This window comes from Silurus aristotelis, assembly GCF_946808225.1.
Source record: "Silurus aristotelis genome assembly, chromosome: 1".
NCBI classification, from domain to species: Eukaryota; Metazoa; Chordata; class Actinopteri; order Siluriformes; family Siluridae; genus Silurus; species Silurus aristotelis.
In genome coordinates this window covers 40,202,157-40,225,817 of record NC_139574.1, presented here as the reverse complement: position 1 = coordinate 40,225,817, position 23,661 = coordinate 40,202,157, and the positions used below count along the sequence as shown (strand labels likewise).

Here is a 23,661-nt window from a genome sequence, read left to right as displayed (position 1 = left end):
TGGAAAGGAAAAGTCTTTATGGGTATGCAGAACAATATTTTTATGTTTATGTAGAGAATCCATCATATGCAATACTCTGTAAACCGTGTTTCTATATAAATTATGTACTTGAATAAAGTACTGGGTTAAAAGTCACATGTATCATGTATGTATATTTAACATTTTATGAAGATATTATTAACATGTAGATTTCCACAAACATTTATCTGAGAATTTTTTTTGGTCCTTTTTTCCCTCACAGATGTAAAATTGACTCAGATTTTCCATCCACATGCAGATCACCAGGTCGCTGTCGTCATTCCGCACAAGAATATTTTCCTCATCCGTGCTTCATGCAATCTTTAATAAAACAACTTTTTTTTACTGTCCACTTTTTATTTTCTTTTTTATTTCTTGTAAACAAAGCTCAGTTAGCACAAGCTGGAAAGAGCTGCATTCCACTTCCTGCCAGGTGCGTCACAGTGCACGTCACGCGCTCTTTAACCTCTAAGAGCTTCTAAAGATAAATAAAACTAAGAACTCGCCCACACGGGGAATAAAAACCTTCCATGTATCGTTAAAATCCTGCACTCATTGGTTACATTTTCTATGGAACATGTTGTTTCCACACTGCTACTGGCTGAAAATGAAAGATTGGAAATGAAAGGTGGTGCAAAGCAAAACGTCACCACAAACACCTGCAGAGTTCAGTTGTATCACTGATAAGATTCTACCTGTCTTTGTCTTTTTTTAGTGGTTACTCTCATTTGTTTATTAAAACTACATTCTTCCAGCCATATTTATTTTTTTCCACCAAAATATCGTTCTTTATGCGAAACTTACTCTAAAACAGATACAAACAAAAGACCAAAAATGCTCTACGGTATGTTGTTCAGTGGAAATGTATCTTTCCAAATAAACAGGAATTTGCAGCAATTGTGCGTTTGGATGCGTTTGTGACTCGTTATTACAATTAGAGTGTAAGTAAGGTTTTTTTATGCATGTTGTTTGTGTGTACTGTTTACACAAATTTAGGAAATACATTAGTTATAAGCGTTCCAAAACAGTGATCTAAAATCGATGCTTGAGGCTTAGACCTTTAGAATGATATATAATTTATCATGATAACTTATACCCCTTTTCATTTAATCTATTGTTAAATTACTCGAGCAAACAGTGGTCACTTCAGGTGGCTGCTTTTGAACTGTAGGCTCCGCCTCCTCTGGTCAGGCTCTTGCTCTTGATTGGTCCTTTTTTCCCCAGGCCTCCATTACAATTACCAGGTGACTTCGCCTACATATAGTAGAGAGCTGAAGACAGAGCCAACACAAGGAGGGGGAGTAGAAGAAAACAGCACAGACACGTAACAGCATCGTCCTGGTGCATGTTAAAAATAAAGTAACTCTGTTACCGTTACCGTATGGTGCGTTACCTGTTACTTTTTAAATGAATGAATTTGGGCTGAAGTGTAGACTACAGTCTGACCTGTTTACAGCAGAGACGCATTGTAGGATTGGAGGATGAACCACTGTAAACACAAAGAAGATGCACTGTGGGCGTGTCTCCGTTTATTCAGGTCTGTGCGGCAGTAATGGCGAGTCGAGGCGAGAGCAAGACGAGTTTCTCAAAGTGGAAATACGCTCATTATTTCACTTTAGTTGAGCATAAAGACAAAAACTTTTTAGTCAAATGTAAGCTGTGTCTTTCTGATTTGAAGGTCGTATCTACTGTGATAGCAACACCTCGAGAAGCTCCATGCCTGAGGAGCTAGAAGCTAGAAGCTAACCCGGTGTTATATTCTACATCAGGGGTCACCAATGTGGTGCCCGCAGGCACCAGGTCGCCCGCAAGGACCACATGAGTCGCCAGCGAGCCTTTTCTAAAAATAGCTGTTTCCTACCTTGTTAAATGATTGTTGATAATTATTGTGAGAAATCATTAACATGATCAGTGTCTTCACATAGATCAGGGGTGTCAAACTCAGTGTCAAATCTATTATTATTGTTATTAATGTCCTGGCAAAATGAAGCGCTGATAACACAAACTACAGATCCCATAATGCAGCGCTTCAGCTGCCTTACCGAAACGCTAGAGTACCTGGGAACATTTCAGCATCAATCAAGCTTCTGTTGATGTATTTAACCCTATTGTACAGTTATTGTGAAACCCCTCACATTAGCGAAGAGAAAAGTGGATTCTGAAAACTGAGCCCTTCAAAACCGATGGGATTCTGAGTAGATGTTTACTGACACTGGCGGTAAACACGTGTGTCTTATTTTTGGAGCGAATGTGGCTGTAATTAAGGAATTAAATCCAAGATGGTACTACGAGGCAAAACATCAGGAGAAGCTGAAAAACCTGAATGCAGAGCAGAAGATCCAGAAAGTAGAAAAGTTAAAGAAGAATCCCCCATTTCAGCAGATGTTTTTAACCAGAGCAAAATCACAAAGTGAAGCTGGTGTGAAAACAGAGGAGAAATCAGTCACATCAGCCAGTTATTTACTGAGGGAGAGTTTCTGAAGAGCTGCATGATGAAGCGGTGAGACGTCTTGTGTTTGACAGGAGATATTTTTATGAAGAGCAAAATATTTTAAGTTATTTAAAGTTTAAAATTATTTTTTATAAAATGGCATAAAAGCAAAGAAATCAGATTGTTTTGATTTGTTGTTATTTTAACGTTTACTTAAAAGCACAATTTTTATTGATTTGTTCAGGGTTTTTTCGCAGCATGTTCATATTTCTAACTTGTATACTTTTGACAGGAGATATTTTTATGGAGAGCTATTTATTTAAAGTTTAGGTTTATTTATTCTGGAATAATATTCCTGTCTGTTCTTATCCATATTTATGTTAAAAAAACATTGTTTTAGTGTGTTCAATAAATGTTTATCCTGTTCGGCATGCGACATAAAGTGTTCTTTGAGATTCGGCCCCCCTGTGAAATTGAGTTTGACACCCTGATATAGATGAATATCATTAATTATTAATAATCACATATAATTAAAGGTAAATTAAGCAAATCTTTTATTTCAGAATTGTGTATCAAACTGGTAGCCCTTCACATTAGTCGGTACCCAAGAAGTAGCTTTTGGTGTCAAAAAGGTTGGTGACCCCTGTTCTACATTGTTGATAGTTTTCATACTTAAGCTGTAAAGGGGACAATTTTTAAGAGCTCAACACAACAGCTTTTATGATGCAGAAGCCACTTTAGTTTTTGATTGTGAATATATTATTCAGCTTGTTTTGTTATTTATTTCAGAAATGCTTGTGATATATTCAGTTACTTTTTGAATGAAGTAACAAGTAACTGTAACTAGTTACTATTTTTTAGTAACAAGCACAACACTGGTGATTAGTATAGTATACTTATTTCAAACTCATGTAACCTATTTACTCCAAGTATAATAAAAATAATAAAAATAAATAGAGTAGAATAGGGTCTGACTAATGTTATGAGTCTGTAGGAGAAACAAAAACAAGGCAGACTTAAGCATGTTTATTGGGAAAGAAGAGTTTGTGGGCCGTTGCTGCTGCAGAAGACATGGGTGAGCAATCAGGATCAGACTCAGGGGAAGATATGGGAAGATAATAATAATTATCAGGTGAGAGAACGGGGGAAGTAGGAGAATAATCAGTAGGGGACCAACATGAAGGATAAGGAGGAGATGGTAGAGTTGATGCAGGAATGCAGGAGTCGTCATAGTCTTGATTGTTGGTCTGTGCCACCTGATGATAAACAGCAGGAAGGTCAAACGAAGTTTGTGTGCCCATATCACGTGTAAAAGTATTCTTCACGATGCGAGGAGGCAGACAGGGGTTCTCTGGAACAGCTGGAGTAGAGAGATGTTCAATAAATGGAGCAATCTCAGTGGTGAGAGAGAAGAGCTGAAATTGACGATACTGTCGGAGGAGAACGCTCCTAAAAGCTGTCCCAGAACGTCTGTGAGATGGAGCTGAATAAAAGAAACCAACAGAGATACGATGTAAAAGGGTGACATCACAATGACTAAATATAAAAATGTATATGTTAATTTAGGGACAAAAGTAACAAGATTATAAATCAGGGGTCACCAACCTTTTTGACACCGAGAGCTACTTCTTGAGTACTGACTAATGTGAAGGGCTTCCAGTTTGATACACACTTCTGAGATCAAAAATTTGCTCAATTTACCTTTAATTATGTTATTATTAAAAATTTATGATATTTATCTATATCAGGGTGTCAAACCCAATTGTACAGGGGGGCAAAACTCAAAGCACACTTTAGGTTACGGGCCGAACAGGATAAACATTTATTGAACACACTAAAACAATGTTTTTTGAACATAAATATGAATTAAAAACAGACAGGAATATTATTCCAGAATAAATAAAATTAAACGTTAAATAACTTAAAATATTTTGCTCTCCATAAAAATATATAATCAAAAAGATCATTCTGAGAAACCAAAAGCAATTAGAGAAACATGAAGCTCAGCTGAGGGCACTTTGGGTTCTGACTATGAGAAACAGCAGAAACAGAAAGCTGAACCTCTTCAAGCCCAAAGAGTCGCAGAAAATCTCTGAGGAAACAAAGATTCTTAGGTGAGGGAAGAGAAATGAGGATGGAAACCCGAGAGTGACTGGAGGAAGCTGTACAGCTGTTCAGCAATATGACTTCAGCACTAGAGAAAGAAAACAAGAGAAAGAAAAAGAGGAGATCAAGCTGGACATGTCCTACATATAATAAAGTACAGAAATATCAGTGATTATTGTAACTGAATATTTGTTATTCCTTCAAAATAAATAAATATCTTAAATATAGTGTGTGTTTTGTTTCTATTATTAAATTATTATTGGACATCATTTAAATTTAACTAAGAATTAAAATCCACATGATAAAATGTTGGGAAAATTGGACAAAAGTAAATGATAATAAAATAAAGGTTCTGTTTAAACCCAATTTTACATGAACAGAAGTTAAAGTAATAAAATAAACAGGTATTATACAGTATTCACAGCATCAGTTTAAATATTAAATCACAATAACACAGAGATTAAATCAGTTTACAATACATGAGTTCTTCATGGGTTCATCTGATGCACACAATACTATAAAGTTTAGTTCCAATGCAGCCTCATAACATCATAGTTCAACTATAACTTTTGACAACTGCAGTTAGTAGAAAAACATCAGAAAGAACTATTTAATAGATTCATTTTAATAATTCAGTCCATTCAGTTTGGTCAATTCAGTTAGAAAAGATTCGATTCGATGATTTCGACTCCTTAGATTCAGTTCAAGTGACTCGGTTCAAGAGTTCAGTTCGGTCGCTTCTAGTCAAAACAATGAGTTCGACCAAGTCTGAATCCATAGATAGTTCAAGAAATTTCCTTTCTGCAGTCTCTCAAAAAGAAACCAGCAGGTGGTCAGAATGTTTCTACTCTGTTCCTGGGTTAGTTTCAGGGGTTCACCTCAGTCAGCTTCATCTGGTCTTTTATGATTCTACAACATTCATATAGTCACTCGGGTCAACTTCCGGATTGTGTGTAATCTTCCCTCTGTAATCTGTACATGCGCAGAGTGAGTGTGTGTGTGTGTGTGTGTGTGTGTGTGTGTGTAAGAGAGAGAGAGAGACAAAGAGAGAGAGAGAGAAAGAAAGTGAGTGACATGATGATGTCAAAGGCAGAGGTCGGGGCATCTAGGTGTGATGTCACAGTGTGACACGTCTATATAAACCAGAGCGTGCTTTTGTTTCTTATTTGTGAATTTATCAATTGTAAGTAAAGAGACACTAAAATTGACAACCACCAAACAAACAAACAGCAGCAAGAAGCAGCAGCGATTAGCAGCAACTAAGAAAAATTACAACCTCTCTTCTATTGAATATTTCTTTATACAGGTACCTGGTAAGTCGTCTAAATAATTATAGCAGAATATTGTACATTATTTAGTAGAAGACTCGAAAAGTACAAAGTTATTATTTAGCGACATTAGCATGGGTAACTAGCCGGCTAGCTAAGCTTAGCTTTTTTAGTTTAGCTTTTTAAATTAATCCAACAAATTGACCTAATAATTAGTATAGATCTTATTAGATACAATAAAGTAGCTTAATTTAACCTATTTAGCCCACATTTTAATCAAACTCATGTAACCTGTTTACTCCAAGTATAATTACCATAATATACTAATAAATAGAGTAGAATAGGGTCAGACTGGGACTACAATTTTAATAATCCTTGCAGCCGTGGCATGTTTTATCTGTTGTGGAATTCCTTGTCATTGTTTAGACAATACGTACAGCTCCCAGTGTATAAAATTACAGGTGAAGAGTCTTCTACAGAAAACATCTCCACAGATATGGATCAAAACATCTATGTGGATTTGGATGGAGGGATTATGGCCCTAGTCGATGAGAAAAAATGACTGTAACAAACGTTTCCTTATAACTAAAAGCACTAAACCCTTTCTACGCTTCAATTCTGATCCTTTGATAATATCGTATATAAATCATGTTGTTGTTGTGTGAATTTTATGCTGTGTGCAGGAACATGGCAGCTGGTGAACAAAGGAGGCTTCTGCAAGGTATGCGTCTGCATCAAGGCACGTGTGCGTACATCGAAGCATGTGCTGAGGGGTATCGCTTCAACTTTGACACCTCTAGAGCTACCTGCGATGCTTGTTTTTTCCTTGTTCTTCAAAAGCATTGCCTGTGGTGCCTGGAGCAGCCCACCTGTCCTTTAGGTAAACGGTGCCATCATTTACCCCGTAAATGGTTCAGGTTTCCTCCAGAAAAGGACGAATTTGTTTGGGAAACTGATGCGGACCCGTTCAGACCGGTGATCGACATTCTGCACCATGCTGACATGTTCTCCCCAGATGGAATGTGGCTAGATTCCATCCAGAACTCTGTCTATGATCTTCCTGTGCGTAGGGCTATTACCCTTGCCCAATCGTTTGAAGTTCCTGCACGCTCGCTGGGTGCTCCGAGAACTCACAGATTTCTCTTCACGGAATTCGTCATGCAAAGCACCTTTGTAACGTACTACACCATCACCTTCTGTGGCTATGTTCTATGGACAACTGAACCAGCGAAACATCGTGATTGGAATTGTCGTCCTATCCTTTGTCGCAAATGTCACACAATCGGAACAGACTCAATGGTATTCTCATCGAGACGTCACGGTATTGGTTTGAGGTTTCATCATGCGGTGTGGTCTGCACTGAAGTCTCACAGTTCTATATCTGCTCCCCTGCCGCACTGGATCAGACGACTATAACCCATTCCAGTAAAAAAAAGAAAGAAAAGGCAAGTAAGTCTGGACATCAAGGACAGGAACTGAAAGCTAAACCTCTCCATGTCCAATAATAATTAATAAAATCAATAAAAATCTAAAATATTAAATCACTTGTTTATTGAAGTGTTCGACATCATTTAAATCCTGATTCTAAATCAGTGTTTCTCAACTAGAGGATTGAATTTTTTAAAACCACATGATACTTTTGGGAAAATGTGACAAAAGTAAAATTGCACAATTATTAAAAGATGAAGTTAAACCATGATTTTTGTCTTCCTTTCAAATGCCGTATGACCTCCTCATGGATTCTTGCATCTTGTGGGGCAGGGGGCTGTGGCTCGGGGTCATAATGCTGAGGGGGAGGGAGGTCAGGAGGGAGAGGGAAACTGGTCCTCAGTGCCACATTGTGCAAAACACCACACACCCTGATAATCTTACACACTTTTTCCGGGTGGTATAGAAATCTTCCAGCTGAGACATCCAGAGCTCCACATCTGCATTTCAGGAGGTGAGGAGCATCTGAGGGGTGAAGCCTCTGTCACCTGTCATATTATAAACTACTTCAGGACAATGTTTACAATTTCTACATGTTGTTAAAGTCACCAAGAAGCCAGTCATCACGTCCTGCAGCTGCCTGTAGTCTGTTCCCTACACTGCTATGTGTCAGGATAAAGGAATCATGTGCTGAAGCACGTCAGTGTGCCACAGTGAAGGGAAACCTTATGTATCGACTACCCACCTTAATAACAACATCCAAAATGACAGGCATTATGACACTGAGGGGCAGATACCAGACCTCTAGCATGAGATTTAATAGAATCATATTATATCTAACGAAGGTCTTTGTAAAAAAGTTGATTATATATAATATTTATATAAAATATTTCCCTGTCTGCCATTTCTTACTAGAAACAACCTGTTGTCATTAACCCCAGAGTGGTGAGGACCTGTATTTGGATGGGGATGGCATGGTTCTGGTGTGTAAATCAGCTTATTATCCAGTCATCATCCAGGCCAAGAAATCATCATGGTCCCTGGAGACTCTTTTTCTCCTTAATCTTTCATTGGCACCGCAGCATTTATGTTTTATTCCAGCTCATTATGAAAAGATAAAATAAACTGATATTTGGTCCTGTGCCATGAACATAAAAGCAATAATAGCTACAGAAAAGCTCCTGCTTCCCTCTGTAGCGGGTATTTAAATCCCATTTAAAATGCTTTCAGTGATTCTACATTCTGTTTATATGAAGTGTTTCAACAGTTTGCATGTTAATTGGCTGTATGGTGCATTAAAGTGTATGTGAATTATGTGAATTTATGAACCACATCTGGCTGGAAAAGACAAGTGTCCAAATACTTTTGACCACACAGTGTGTATCAGCTGACAAGCAGCAGCTTCGGATCAGTGAGTTTCTGAGCTTTATGGATTTTATTTTCTTTAAAACACAGAGTTGATCATTTATTATAATTATTATTATTATTTTTATTATTATTATTATTATTATTATTATTATTATTATTATTATTATTATTATTGAGAAACAAATCACCCATAAAATCCCCAAACAGGCGGAAAGGTGATGAGGACCATCAGTACCTGAGTGAAGAGGGGAAAAGCTATGTTCCTCATTTTGTGTTTACTCCTGATCATTAGCATAAAGATCACAGACTTGCAGGAAAAAGTGGACACATTTGTCTAAAATAAATAACTAAAGAATGATAATAAAGAGTGATAATATTTCCATAAATGTTGCAGTGAGCAGAAATGGACCTTTCGGCTAATGGTGTAGGAGACATCATCATTAGCCTCATGCTAGCCGGGTTTGCTAGCGCTGCTTTTGTGTTTATTTTATTAGAAACGTCTACTTTTTGACTAAAAGATGAATAAAACTATATTTAATAAGATAACATAAGTTACATTAGTACATAATTTTACTTATAGTTCACTAAAAATCTGTGTAGTGTATGACTGAGTTGTTCCTCTGTGTGCTTCAGTAACTGCTGTTAAACTGAGAGGAAAGAAAAATGGCTTCAGTTCAGCAGAAATGAACTGATAAACAGTGTTAGGAAAAGACAAAGTGTTCGAATATTTACTCAAATATAAATTGTGATAACTTGTTAAAATGTTTTTAATGGTTTAATAGAGGATTTATTCAGGTTTAAACACACAAGCTGGTGGTGAAGGTAATATTGATTATAGATTCCTTTCACGAGACGTGTCTCACTGTGTGTTTGTCTCTTCAGACACAAGAAGACGGAGACAGGATACAGCATCAGTCTCCTTCAAGCAGCTCGTCCCCTGTGAGGACTCGGTCTTTTCCAAGCAGCTCGTCCCCTGTGAGGACTCGTTCTCCGCCAAGCAGCTCGTCCCCTGTGAGGACTCGTCTCCTCCAAGCAGCTCGTCCCCTGTGAGGACTCGGTCTCCTCCAAGCAGCTCGTCTCCTACCAGTCATGAGCCTCACATAGAGATGAATACAGAGCACATAGTGTTTGAACAGCTTTATGTTATAGGTTACAGAGGGATTTCTGTCCAACACCAGGGGATCAGGAGAAGAAGGAAAAAGATGAAGAGATCAAGAGAAGATGAAGGGAAGATGTTATGGTCTCGTCTCTGAGCAACAGTTTAAAGTCTCATCTCACTCGTTCCTGTTCAGTATCTCACCTCAGTACTGGGGATATCAAAGATTCCTGTAGATGATGTGTTGTGTATACAGTAGAACATCAGCTGTAGGAGAACCAGGGAATAATTGACCAAACAAGGATTTAAATATTAAGATTTAGCAGAAAGAAGGAAGTTGTTTTTGCTGTGAACTGATCAAATGTCACACTAGGGCACTTTGTATTTGTGGAAGTGGTGTTACGAATCTCACGTGTAAACATTTGAATTGTTTTTATGCCTCGTTAGTCTTAAAACTAACATTTATAGAACTGACTAATAGAAAGTGTTTGTTTTTTTCATGGATCACCTCAAATCAGTGTTTCATTCATTGTGTGTGTATAATGATGGCATGTCAGTTATAAGGGTGATGGAGGAAAAGTCAAATCTAAATGAAGTTTGTCACTTTTTTGTTTCTTGTCATTATTTGTTGTCCTCCCCATGTGCTGCTGTACACAGGTGAACAGAGACGTCTATTCCACAACAAACTTTTTACAGAAATCACCAAATCTTGATTTTAATACTGCTGAGATGATTTTATAGGAGTTTAGTTTCTTATTTTAATACCAATATAAAAATCCCATACATATTATGGTGTAGTCGTGGACCAGTTAAGAAAACACTAAGTGCTTGTAAAAAGACTGGCAGCAGATCAAAATCAATCACATCGTTCATTAATGTTTTTTCTTTTTTAAATACATTTTTGGACTTGAATGTATTCGATAAAAAATATGGATTACAGTTAATTTACCTTGTGATTAATTTACCAGATTATTTTATTCTTATGATAATTTCTTGCTTACAAACGTCTTAATAAGTAGATGATTATGATTGAAAGATAAACAGAGACTATAAATACTACCATGTGTTTAAGTAAAACATCTGTTTGTGTCCAGAGTTCAGAGAAGGTAAGTATAATGAATAATCTAAGGGAAATTAAATAAAGTGTTTGTTAAAAGTGCAGTGTTGTCAGGAAACAGAAGGAAGTGAGGCCAGGTAGCATGAATGAATGATTTATTTTCTAATAGCTCATAACACACATCTGACACGCGCTAATCACGTGTTCTCTCATTCTCTATTTTCAATGCACTTCTACTCCCCCTAATGGTCACTTTAAGTATAACAACAACAGGTCACCACATGCAGTACTAACTAATTACACCTCAAATTAAACCCCATAATTTTTTATCAAAATCACATTCCAAACTGCAAACACGTGTTTTCTAATAAATAATATAATTCTAAATATTTGAATACCCTACTGTGTCTAAACAGAGGCGCGCTATAGGAACTCGTGTAGGGTTTACAATCACACACCACTTCGCTTGTCTTTACACCACCCGTTTTCAGCTTCCGCGTCTGCGTTTGAATCATTGAAGCCCCGCCTCTTTTGTGATGTCGGTATCTCTGATAGCGCCCTCAACTGGCTTTTATTGTCATGACAACTTTGTTGTGCTGCTGTTCAACACAAACATTTACTGATCACAGCAATGAAGCGCAAACAAACAGCTGAAATGTTGTTAATTGTTTTTAGTGATAAGCGTCAATGTTTTGAACAATCCGCTCTCCAAGACGCCAAAAAAGATTTTTCAGCCAGAAAGAGCGACTTTCAGAAGAAAGAAGGAGAAATAATGAGAGATAATAAGACGGGTAACAGCTTTTATTTTGTAGATAAATTTAACGTTGCCAAGTGCAGAGATAAAAAAGGCAACATCAGAAGGCCAATGAATGCCTACATGGTTTGGGCGAGGAAACAGCGGCCCATCTTTTCCAAGGCCAATCCAAATAGCAGCTCTGCAGAGATCAGCATGCAGCTTGGGATCGAGTGGAACAAACTGAGTGAAGAACAGAAGAAACCCTACTACACTGAATCATGGAGGCTTAAACAGGAACACGAACAGTTGTTTCCTGGTAGGTGAACTTTCTTTATAGACAAATGGCAAAATAACAAAACAAACACATCAATTCTGACACTTTTATTGTTTTTATGTTGCTTCTTACTCTTTAAATTCTTCTTTTCTATCATGTAGATTGGGTTTATAAACCGCTTCCAAAGAAGGGAAGGAGAAAAGGCAGTTTGCAGAGTAGTGACTCACAGAGGAGACCTGATCATCAACCAAACCACCACATAGTCATGAACATGCCAGAAGAAGTACCAGGCCATGACCTCGTGCCTGAAGTTAGTGATCAGTTCCCCGGCCTTAGCCACCAAGAACTGCTGTCTCCTAAAGACTTCTGCTTTGATCCTCCTCTTTTCCCTTCTGTTTCTGAGTCAACTTTCTGCCAGACCAAGTGAGTTAGTAAACTGCATTGGAACAGTTTCAGAAGAATGACATGCAAATGAAGTTTTACTCTGCATCTTAAATAATCGCCATAATCGCCACTCATTTACTTTAATATGCAGCTAAAATTGTGCACTTCTGTTTACAGCACCTGCTATGGGTCTGAGTGTACAAGCAGTGAGGTTCAGCTCGAGGACGAGGAGGAAATCACTTTGCTGAACAACGACATCTTTTCTATTTTAAATGAGGATTGTGACTTTTTTAACCAGTCTGGAGCCCAGAATCATACTGAAGACCCCCACAACAGCACAGAGATCCTGGATTCTGTACCAGCCTTTGATGTTGACAGCTTCGAGGATCTGTTGAAGAAACTTGAAGAGATGGAAAATGATTCAGGAATAGAGGAAGATGGTGAAATACGAACATTTCATGTACTTTAGTGTGCATGTTGTTTCACCATCTTCATATTTTAAATTTATTTAAATAAATAAAGATTTTGAATTTCAATCATGTCTAATGTCTCTTCATCACAGAGAGCATTCAATGATGGTATTTTTTTTCTTCTTGAAATCCACTTTAGTAAAGTCAGTGATGTTTGATGTCCTTAAAGAAAAGGAATTTGACAAAAACTGAAGGTATTTTCTTGCAGCTTTAGTGCTTTGTTCATTTTGAGCTCTGAAAGCAATATAGCTGACAGTTAATGTGGGGCAGAACCTGATTCACTTAAACATCTGTACTTTATAATTAATCGCATGGATTGGCACAAGAAAGTGGATGATCTTTCAGCAGTCATTCTGACAGGGTTAACACTGGAGTCACCTCACAACAACTGAACACTACTGCTGGATGGAGCAGCGGGTGCGTGCACGAGCGGCGGTTGGTGAATGGAGGGTGGAGCCGGGGGGAAACGAGCGGTGAGAAGCAGATCTGTGGCTGATGGGACTAATCAGTGTGCTCTGTTTTAGTGACTGGTGATGAGGAGAAAAAGGAGGAAGACACCAGGCAGAGCTAAGCACGTGTGTGTGTGTGTGTGTGTGTGTGTGTGTGTGTGTGTGTGTGTGTGTGTGTGTGTGTGTGTGTGTGTGTGTGTGTGAGTGTGATGTAAAGTGTTTGAGTAAATGTACTTTGTTACTGTACTTGAGTAACTATAGGTGACCTCCTGTCTGATGAACTGTTCTGTATTGGTCCTGTTTACTTCAATTGTAAGGAATGTAGACCTGAGATCCTGATTATTGGTCTTTTATTACCCATAAGGCAGTGATTTTTACCCTTTGTTGAGGCGTGACTCATTGTTTACATGAAGAAAACACAGTGCATGTAGGGGTACGGTCTCAGGAGCCCTGCAGTAAGTGTGCTGTGTGCATGTGATTGATGAATGTGCAGGTAGAAATTCAACTGAAACTGCATTTAATCTGGTTGATTATCAAGCAAGTTATTTTTTAACTACATTTAAGTTCCCTGTTATAGGATAACTTGCAATTCTGTTAGTTCCAACTGTATTTCAATTAATTCCTGTTAATACCGAAATATTCCTGATAATTCATATAGGAAGTTTCCAGTCTTGAAAATTCCTGCAACCACATTCCTAGGAAATACATGAGCTGTTCCTTGGTCTTGGGCAAAGGGATATTTTACCTGACTCTGTTTTTATTTTTTTATTTTTTTATTTTTTTAAGTTTTACATTGTTCTGATATCAGATGCCCCACGAAATTGCAGTTTAGACACAGAAGCTTTGTGTATGTGAGGATCCTCTATAATTATTTGGAGAAAGAGTCTGGTGTCATTATGCCATGGCTTGGGAAGTCGGGATGTTGTTAATAAATGTGAACTGATTTAATGTCATACAGTGTGTCTGTGTTCTACATTACAGTGGGGTCTGAGGTTCGGTTCCCAGCGTGTTGTTTCCTTACATTTTTTTATCCAGGACCCAAAATCTTTCCACTGATCTCTCACACATTTAGAAAGTGATCTATGCAGAGCTGAACATCTCACCATGAAAGATGAACAACCTCATGCATGTTTGTGAGTTTTACTTAGAATCTACTTCGACTTCACTTCTGTGTTCATTCCAACCTCATTTATGTCGTCAGTCTGATTAGAGAGCAAACAGAGTGTAAGTGATTCTTCACTGCAAGAAAGAAAAGAAGTTTGCAAATGCTGTTAGATCTGAATACAAACATGGTGCATCAGCGTACAGCGGCGGTGACGTCTGCGGTGAGTCTCCAAGTGACGGGGCTGTTGCTTGTCTGTTGACCTCGCTGTGCCTGCTGCTGATGCTGGGGGTCTCGAACTCTCCTCATTGAGCAAATATCCAGGTCTGGATCTGTTTTGACACACTAGAAAGAGTGAGTTCTGTCCCGTCCCTACCTGTGTTTATTTTGTTCTGACTTCTGCTTCAAATTCCTACATGTTCTATGAAAACCAATTTACAGTAATTTTCTTTTTCCCCTTTTTCTTTTACTGTCTTCTATTTGTTTCAGTGTTTTTTTATACAATACACTACACTACAATACAATACAATACAATACAATACAATACAATACAATACAATACAATACAATACAATACAATACAGGTGTGAACCTACCTGTCATGATGAGTGTATTTGTAAATTATCCGCTAGGTGGCAGTAATGGCACACTTAGAAAACCACAGAGTTTTCTGTGGTAACATTTTTTTTTCCTGCAGCCTTTCTTGATGCCCCCAAACTGATTATGATGATGGTGACAGCATGGCCAAGTGTTTTGTCCCGTGACGGCTCTTTATGCCGAGCCGAACCAGGACTTTTCATGTATTTTACTGCCTTCTTAATCTACTTTTAATTTCCAAGCATCAGTGTAATCTAGTGGAACAAATTCCTTATACATTCATGAACTAAATCAACAAGTAATCAGTTCTTTTCTTCATAGTTGAAGCAAAAAGTGTTAGAGGACATCAGTATTGTAGGCAAATTTTACTAGCTGTACGTTCATGCAGAATGGAGGTGATGTAGAACCATGTTTTATCTTTATTCTCTGATATTTATTTCTCTATCTACAGGAAAGTGCTTCAGCAAGTCCTAATCTGATGATGGATTGTGTGTGCAGATATGCCGGGGGAGGTGCAGCTCTCAATGGTCTATGACACTCAAGATCTGGTATCCAGCAATTCCAAAGTCGCTTTTAAGACTGAAATCATGGCTGCAAAAAATCAGACGTCCCGTCCCCCAGCCATCATCTAATGCTTCAAGTAAATCGTCTTCCTCTGTCGCCAGATCAAGCAAAAACACTCTTTATATATCATTTTATAGATTCATTTTATAGCATTTTATTTCTAAAACTTTCTCTAAAAAGAAATAAAATACATTTGAGATCTGTACAGCGTATCTGTTGTCTATTACAGTTTATATCTAAGTGGCTGTTTTTTTTATATTATTTTAGTTGATTTTCCAGGTTCTGAAAAGTTCTTTATTCATGTCCATTTTCATTATTTACACAAAAAGTACAAATTTAAATGAAACAAAACGTCTGTTTATTTTCTGTTTATTTTTTAATATTATATATATACGTCGTGCCAGCGCAACTGATATCCCATTGTTCTCAGGTGTTAATGTTTAGCAATAGATCCCACTACATTCCCTGAGAGATGGTGGTGCCTAGGAACCTGAATGACTCCACTGCGGCCATAGTGCTGTTCATGGTGGTGAGTGGGGGGAGAGCAGGGGGGTTTCACCTAAAATCCACAATCATCTCCACTGTTTTGAGCGTGTTAAGCTCCAGGTTTTTATGACTGCACCATGTCTCTCAGGCCTTTCTTCACTGAAGCAGGGTCGTTGGCTGAAAACTGGTTTTCCAGCTTTTTAGAGTAGCTCCTCTTAGCCACTCTATGAGGATCAATGATGAGGATTAATCATCTTTCTCATATTAATGAATTATTCATGTTCTACAGTGTTTGAAAAGAACTTGAAATCCTGTCAACCGAGAACAGAAAGCTGAGGGTACATTGGGAACAAGTTTCTCAAAGTTGGAAAGTTGTAATCTGGAAACATTTTACCTGAATCGTTATTTCTGCATATTTATGCTGTGCAGGTGATTGTGTGGATCCATAGGGTAGTGGTCATCACATCTGCTTTACACACACACATAAGGTATTGGGTTCAACTCCCAGTGGAACAATGCCGGTTGTAAACATGAATAAGGTTTATATATTACTCACAAATTGTTACTGAATCCTGGAAATACTGTATATAGATTCATTAATAATTAATGATATTTATCTATATCAGGGTGTCAAACTCAATTGCACAGGGGGCCAAAACTCAAAGCACACTTTAGGTTGCGGGCCGAACAGGATAAACATTTATTGAACACACTAAAACAATGTTTTTTTTAACATAAATATTAATAAAAACAGACAGGAATATTATTCCAGAATAAATAAAATTAAACTTTAAATAACTTAAAATATTTTGCTCTCCATAAAAATATATCATCAAAAAGATCATTCTGAGAAACCAAGAGCAATTGGAGAAACATGTAGCTCAGCTGAGGGCACTTTGGGTTCTGACTATGAGAAACAGCAGAAACAGAAAGCTGCACCTCTACAAACCCAAAGAGTCGCAGAAAATCTCTGAGGAAACAAAGATTCTTAGGTGAGGGAAGAGAAATGAGGATGGAAACCCGAGAGTGACTGGAGGAAGCTGTACAGCTGTTCAGCAATATGACTTCAGCACTAGAGAAAAAAAAACAGAGAAAGAAAAAGAGGAGATCAAGCTGGACATGTCCTACATATAATAAAGTACAAGAATATCAGTGACTAGCTGAAAGTACCCGTGCTTCGCTACGGAAGGCAGAACGCTAAGCAATATGGCAATAAGCAGTAAGCACTGAGCAGGACTGGATGATCAGAGATCAGAACGTAACGTCAACAAATAACGTACTACCCCTTTGTAGTACCGATACAGGGCAAACTACTTTGAAAATAATTTTTATCGTGCATCTAACATCTAATAAGAAACAATGTACTAAGTTTCATTAGGATCCGTAATGTTATTTCGAAGAATTTACAATGCGTGAGAAATCGCGTTTTTCACGAGTTAGTCGCGATCCAGGCCGAATTTTTTAAAACCCTTTCTTAGTGAACACCTAAGACCCAAGAGGAAGGTATGTTCCAAATTTCATTGCAATCCGTTCAGTGGTTTTTGAGATTTCGTAATGAGTGAGTGAGTCAGTCAGTGGTATTTGAGCTTTATTTATATATATATATAGCTTCAGCTGTGATGCATATATAAACCCCGACCATGAAGGTGTTCAAGGTGAGTTGCAATCATTGGAAAGACAAAGAAGCTTCCACAAAAGCTGAGAGAGGAGATTATTTCATCACATCTGAAGGGCCTTGGGTATAAGAAGATTTCCAAAAGATTTAAAATTCCAAGAGACACCATTGGGAGCATTATAAGGAAGTTTCAAAGCTATGGAACAGCTGCAAACCTGCCTGGCCGTGGAGGAAAGCTCACAATTTCATCAAGGGCCCTTAGCAACTTAGTCAGGACAGCTAAGAAAACCCCCCGTGTGACTGCAAGACAGCTACAGGATGACATTATGAAGGCTGGTACAAGTGCTTCAGTGGCAACTATAAGACGTGCACTGAATAATCAAGGACTTCATGGTCGGACCCCAAGACGCACTTCACTACTTCACTCTTGACCTCAAGGAACATCAGGAGTCGACTAGAATATGCCAGGAGGAATTTGGATAAAACTACAGAGTTCTGGAAAACAGTTCTATGGACTGATGAAACCAAACTGGAACATTTTGGACATATGGACCAGCGGTATGTCTGGCGTGCAAAGGGTCAGGCTTATGACCAGAAGAATACCATCCCCACGGTCAAGCACGGAGGTGGGTCAATAATGATGTGGGGCTGTTTTTCTGCGGCAGGAACTGGCAATCTTGATTGTGTACCTGGCATCATGGATTCCCAGATATACCAGGTCATTTTGAAGAAGAACGTGATGCCTTCTGTTGACAAATTAAACCTTGGTGATCATTGGATCTTCCAGCAAGACAATGATCCCAAGCACACCTCCAAATCAACCAAAGCTTGGTTGGGGGAAAGATGCTGGAGTGTCCTGGAGTGGCCTTCTCAGTCACCAGATTCAAATCCAATTGAAAATCTTTAGTGGGATTTGAAGAAGGCAGTTGCAGCACGGAAGCCGTCAAACATCACTGAGTTAGAGGCTTTTGCACGTGAAGAATGGGCAAAGATTCCAATCGAGAGGTGTAAGAAGCTTGTCAGCACTTACCGAAAACGCTTGTTAGAAGTTATAAAAACTAAAGGGTGCTCCACAAGGTACTGAAGCTGGGGGTTAAATAATACTGCACATGCTCATATGTTACAAGACTCACAATTTTCATTTGAACTTCAAAGTTAAGTCAACTTCTGTTGTCAAAATAACTCAAATATGTATCAATAAATATTGTTTGTTATTTCCCGAGTTTTCCATTTATTTTCATTATCTTTTATGATCACTGTATTGTCTATTGCGGTGAGGGGGTTGAATATTTCTAATTGCAAGATCAAAAGGTCAAAAGCTGCATGCTATATGTTGGTTCCTCAAATAATGAAGATTACAGCAGGGGGCAGATCTTTCTTTTATAAAGCCCCACAGTTATGGAACAGCCTTCCTATCAGGGTTCGGGAGTCAGACACAGTCTCAGTGTTCAAGTCGAGGTTGAAAAAATATTTATTTAGTAAAGCCTTTAATCAGTAGATTTTTTTCTTAGGTAAAGGCTCAGATCTGGAGGGATCATGGATATAGAGTGTTTGGTGAACTGGGATATTTGTATGCTGTCGTCCTCTCACATTCACAAGTTCACTTAGGTTTGTTGACAGTGGTGTGGTGGGTCGTCTCTTATCCCAGAGATCCCTTATGTTGGTGTTACCTTCTGGTTCTCCCTTTTAGTTATGCTGCCATAGCGAGTCTTGCCGGAGTCCAAACTGCACAGTGATATTAACTTTCATACAACAATAAGGACACTTAATAATCCATATACTTCTCTTCCTGTCACCATCTTCTCATTCTCTCTCTCTCTCTCTCTCTCTCTCTCTCTCTCTCTCTCTCTCTCGTTAAACATGCTCCTGAGGCTCCAGTGACCCATGTTCCTGCCCCTCTCCCCTCCGGGGATCTTCCCACTACGTCCAGGCCTGCCTCTGGATGGTGTTCTCTTCATTTGGAGGCCATTCTGTGCAGCTTAGGATGGTTTCTCATCAACGCCTTGGGTGATTCCATGAAATTCCGGAGTAAGAACGGGAGCTTTAAAGATGGATTGGACTGTAGTTAATGTAAACAGTCTCCTACACTGACTCAGGTATACAGTTCGCTTCTGATCATCATCACTGTACCCCACAACATTGTATACCTGCTACAAATGGACATTTGGTGTAACCCAGATGAGGATGGGTTCCCTCTTGAGTCTGGTTCCTCTCAAGGTTTCTTCCTTATGCCATCTCGGGGAGTTTTTCCTTACCACAGTCGCCGCCGGCTCGCTCATCAGGGACAAACTTACTCATAAAGAACATATTCACTTTTAATCACATTATCTGTGTAAAGCTGCTTTGAGACAACGTTCATTGGTAAAAGCGCTATACAAATAATGAATTAAATTGAATATATATTAAACTTTTTCACAAAGACATTCTTTGGATATAATATGATTCTATTAAATCTCATGCTATAGGTGTCATGCCCCTGAGTGTCATAATGCCTGTTATTTTGGATGTTATTATTAAGGTGCAACCCAGTGTCATAGCATTTCATGATATAGTCAAGAAATGTAATCTATTGACTCGTGTTCATGGACACGAATTTCCCTCTTTGTTTTTTGTGTCATTTAGCACGACATTCCATCTAATGTATTTCAATACGATGTATTTTTCGTGCCTCCTCCACGTTTTTTTTCTGCCACCGGCCGCCACAGAAGCTGTATTGCTTTTTTCCTCATTTGTTATTCGTATTTTAAATATTCTTCAAGTATTATTGATTAACATTTAATTAGATTATATTCTTGTTTTTAATGCTTTTTATTCTATAAAATACTCGGAATTATAGAACATCATCAGTGGTTGCTTCAAGTCAACACCAAGGTCATCCTCAGTCGTGATTGTACAAGTAACTAACAAATGTGAAAACATACAAAATAAAAGCAAATGAAAGTTGATGCAGTCCAGTGCAAAGTGGCTTAACCCTCTGGAGTCTGAGGGTGTTTTGGGCCCCTTGAGAGATTTTGACATGCTCTTACATTTGGTTCTTTTTAGTTGCTTTTAAATATATTATTGACAAAAGACTTATTACACTGTATTCAGCACAAACTGGGCTATCATAATATGTAAACAACTTATATGTGTGTGTTTGTATTTTTGACAAAATAAGGCTTATGTGTGGTTTTTGAAGAAAAAAAAAAAAAAACAATAACATTAACACATAAAACTACAGTTAAAGTAAAAAATGCCATAAAAAATCCCTGTGCCACTCTTGAAAGCAGTTCCTGTTCAACTGAAGACACAGGTGAACATCGCATGCCAGGCATTTCCATGGTGTTTTGTGGTGCTTACCATGCAATGTTTTGCAATGTACACAGCTCTTGCGGGCAGCAGTGGCAACATTTCTGACATCAGAGGACAGTTCAGATCCTCGAACTGGTACATGATCAGAGTTGGTCCGTTTTGGCACTACTTTCTGTGTGACGCTACAAAGCTCAGCAATAAGTTGTTCCATAAATTTCTTTATGGGACACGTTACCATACAGTTCTTTATGCACAATGAAACTGTTGGTGGCAGCGATGTCCAAGAAGTGTAGAAAAATCTTTCGGTACCACATTGTTTTGTGCTGTGCTGTGTATTATTGGAGCAGTCATTATCTGTCTGATCCTTCCATGACATGGTGGACTGTCTGTGTGCTGCCTTTGCCCTATTTGGAGCAGGTGCCTGATCACATCTGTTTATGAAACACACACACACACACACACACACACACACACACACACATACACACACACACACACACACACACACACACACACACATACACATACACACACACACACACACACACACACACACACACACACACACACACACACATACAAACAATGCAATAATGATTCAAACTAAATATAATTTAAGAACATATAAAATATGTACTTACTCAGGATGATTCTCGGTCGAACTCAAAATGGAGTGACGCCTGCGTGGCCTGGTGTGAGTTTCCAGTGAAGGGAAGGGTGATGCAGCCACATTCCTAAAAATAATCAAACAATATATTTTAGGATGATGAATACACTTAAACAATATATATTTGTTAGCATGCATTGTATAGCCTATAGGCCTATTTGTTGATGGGCAATAGGACAGATAAATGTTTGTTGATGGGCCATAGACCATAATCCATCTCAGACATTTACACTATCACCATTTACAGCTGAGCAAATCATGGAAAAAATGTTACATTCATAAGGCAGTAATTTAGCTAGCATTTACACCTCAGCATTCCCGAACATCTCTGCTAGCTAACAATACATAACACCCTTTCAGGATGATAAGTGAGACTAACCAAAACTGAACTGAGGCTAAAATATAACTTTATATAACGTCAACAATATTTAGAGCATACAATTACAAACAGTTAATGTTACAAATGAGCAGATATTGGCGGATATTTGTTGTAACATTAAAAGGCAATGCTGACAGAAGCTAGGCAGAGATGTCTACAAACAATATTAGTTTTATATGATCAGAATGTAAGACCTAATAACTTACTCATCGTAGCAACTTGCTGGAAAGTCCTCGAATGCGTCGATTCGCTCTTCAAAATGCAAACGCTCCTCGTCGGAATCGCAATCTTCTTCGGATGAAAAGGTAAATTCTTCATCACTGTCCAAAACCATCTGAAGAGCTTCCTCACCGGTGTAGCGTGTCATCTATCAAACGCAGCTGAATGTGTAATAATCTCAGTAGAATCGCATTGTTTTATGCCACTGTCCGGGGGGCATATCCGGTCGCAGCTCATTATCAGATAATGACCTTAGGTGGAAAGTCTGTGCTTCTACTTGGTTTCACATGATTTATATTCATTGGAAACATCTGTTTTTTTTATTTCACCGACTACATACTTTAAGCTGTCTAAAGATATATATTTTATTTCCGTCTGTCAGATATTGGCCGAGTTTCAGCGCTTTTTAATGACGTGTTTCTAAACGAAGATCACGCAGACAAAGGCGACAGACGGCGCACCCTGATTATTTTATTCATTTAAAAAAATAATACAACGTTTTGATTATATAGTGAGCATACACAAACGAAAGTAGACCATTTACAGATTTAAATGGTGTATTACTTTGACATGTTTGATCAAATATGACAGAGCCGTTTTTTGCTTTTTGTTGGCATCGGGAAAAAAAGCATGTTTGGGCGCCGGCCGCAAATCAGACTCCGTCTGATCCAGTGCGGCAGGGGAGTAGATATAGAACTGTGAGACTGCAGTGCAGACCACACCGGAAACTGAGCCCTCACACGACGACCGTGTCTCGATGATAATATCATTGAGTCTTTTCTGTTGTTTTGAAATCTGCCACAAAGGACAGGACGACAATTCCAATCACGATGTTTCGCTGGTTCAGTTGTCCATAGAAAAAATCCACAGAAGGTGATGGTGTAGTACGTTACAAAGGTGCTTTGCATGACAAATTCCGTGAAGAGAAAACTGTGAGTTCTCAGAGCACCCAGCAAGCGTGCAGGAGCTACAAACGATTGGGCAAGGGTAATAACCCTACGCACATGAAAGATACGGGTGATCAGCTGAAGTCCTGCAGGAAGATCATAGACAGAGTTCTGGATGGAATCTAGCCACATTCCATCTGGGGAGAACATGTCAGCATGGTGCAGAATGTCGATCACTGGTCTGAACGGGTCCTCATCAGTTTCCCAAACGAATTCGTCCTTTTCTGGAGGAAACCTGAACCATTCACGGGATTTACGATGGCCCCATTGACCTAAAGGACAGATTTGCCGATCCATGCACCACAGGCAAATATTGCAATAACGAAAGCCAAAACAAGCATTGCAGGGAGCTCTGAAGTTGTTAAAGTTGAAGCGATACCCCTCAGCACATGCTTCGATGTACGCACACACGCGTTGATGCAGACGCCTCCTATGTTCACCAGCTGCCATGTTCCTGCACACAGCATAAAATACACACAACAACAACATGATTTATACGATATTATCAAAGGATCAGAATTAAAGCGTAGAAAGGGTTTAGTGCTTTTAGTTATAAGGAAACGTTTGTTACAGTCATTTTTTCTCATTGACTAGGGCCATAATCCCTCCATCCAAATCCACATAGATGTTTTGATCCATATCTGTGGAGATGTTTTCTGTAGAAGACACTTCACCTGTAATTTTATACACTGGGAGCTGTACGTATTGT

General features: G+C 38.6%; 1 protein-coding gene and 1 long non-coding RNA gene across 2 annotated transcripts in view; both read right to left on the bottom strand.

Annotated features, from left to right (window-relative positions):
• Positions 1 to 23,661, bottom strand: part of LOC310724525 (eukaryotic translation initiation factor 4 gamma 3-like) — a 367,925-nt gene that overhangs the window by 280,316 nt on the left and 63,948 nt on the right. The gene's annotated exons all lie outside the window — the stretch shown is intronic.
• On the bottom strand, positions 21,087 to 22,179 carry LOC310725715. The gene is made up of 3 exons (XR_014533478.1): positions 21,993 to 22,179; positions 21,382 to 21,474; positions 21,087 to 21,171 (listed from the first exon to the last, which is right to left on the bottom strand). It is a non-coding gene; the product is annotated as an uncharacterized lncRNA (long non-coding RNA).